At 33.3% G+C, this 1,661-nt stretch overlaps 1 pseudogene; it reads left to right on the plus strand.

Moving 5' to 3' along the window:
• LOC127796094 (U2 spliceosomal RNA) lies at window positions 1-181 on the plus strand (annotated as a pseudogene).
• The last annotated feature ends 1,480 nt before the right edge of the window (window positions 182-1,661 follow it).

Genomic DNA, 1,661 nt, shown 5'->3' on the forward strand with positions numbered 1-1,661 from the left:
ATTTCTCGGCCTTTCAACTAAGATCAAGTGTAATATATGTTCTTATCAGTTTAATATTTGATACGTCCCACAAGATTTTAAATTAATTTTTCGAGAGGAAGGCCTATCACATCAACTTGTTGCTGGGGTCCTCATTCGTTGCCTTGGTGTTACACTGCTGCCTCGGCCTGGCGTACCCTAACTCAAGCCACAAGCCTTTCTCCAATAAGAATAAATCGTGGGATTTGTTTCAATTGTAGGAAATGTCTTTTATATTTCAAAAGTCATTTTACTTTTTAGGTTCTCTTTTCCTACCTCTCTTATTTCTTTTACTCACTTTTAACTAGAGATGGGAAATGGGCCGGGCGGCCCATGGGCCGGCCCGCCGTATAGCCCGGCCCGTTACTGTAGCAAACAGGCCTGGCCGGCCCACCCAGCAGAATGTGGGCCTTGCCGGGTTAGCAATATGGGGCCCGCAGCCCGGCCCACCAAAATAGCCCGTGGGCCGGCCCACCAATTGACCCACCAAAATGGCCCATGGCCGGCCCATCAACTGGCTTGGTCCGACTTGTCAAAATGGCCCAACAAGCCCAGCCTAACAAGGAATAATTTAAAAGTTCAATAATTAGTTTTAAATAAAAGTTCAACAAGCCCAGCCCAGCCCAGCACAGCAACAGCAGCCAAATGTCATCCAAATATCAAATATCCATAGAGTTTCATTAGTTTGTTTGTTGTTCTGTTGGTTTGGCTGTCAAAATTAGTGAAAATTAGGGTAGGGTTGGTTTTGGATAAGTAGTAGTCATGGGGGTTCAAATCCAATTATTCATCAGTAGAAAACAAACAGTTTATTAGGGTGGTTTCTGTATAATTGTAAAAGCTCACTTTTAGTATGGTGTGAAAAAATGGGTAATGGTGGTGAACTGATTGATATATAACTAATGTTATTTTGCTATTGGTTACATTATATATTATTAATTATAATAATATAAATATATATACTTAAATGATATTTATCTCATCTTTAATATTTTTATAAATAGTTAAATTCAAACTCATCACAAATGTGTTTAATTTTTCAATTGAATTTATGGTACTAGGGCTGTCTATCAGAGTTATTAGCGTCATCCATGTGTGGTGTGGTGTTTGGAAGAGGGGTTAGTAATTGTAATTGAATGGAATAAAAAAATAAACAAATATTAAGTAAGAAACAGATATTAAGTAAACAAATACTAATATTATAAGTTTGCTAATAAATGAATGAACTGTTAGCAAAATATAATAATTTTTTTTTCAACGTATTGGTACTCTTTATCTTTCATTCAATAATTTAAGATTGTTATTCAATTATAATAAAATAATTGTATTATTAGTCAAACAATAATTATATTTATAATAATACAATTATGTAAAAAATACAATTTCTTAAAATTTAACTTGCAAACTTTAAAATTCAATATGTAAAAAATACAATTTCTTAAAATTTAACTTGCAAACTTTAAAATTCAAATGTCAGAGAATAATTTAAAAGTCAATTTCATAATAATTATAATTGTCAGCATATGACAGGAATAATTTTAAACTATTCAAGCATGTGGGAGAAATAATTTCAAGTATATGGAAAGAATAATTTTATAGGCTTTTCTAGAGTTTTGATGGTAAGAACAAACAAATGAATTCTAGGC

The sequence above is a fragment of the Diospyros lotus genome, chromosome 2, assembly GCF_014633365.1.
Source record: "Diospyros lotus cultivar Yz01 chromosome 2, ASM1463336v1, whole genome shotgun sequence".
NCBI lineage: Eukaryota > Viridiplantae > Streptophyta > Magnoliopsida > Ericales > Ebenaceae > Diospyros > Diospyros lotus.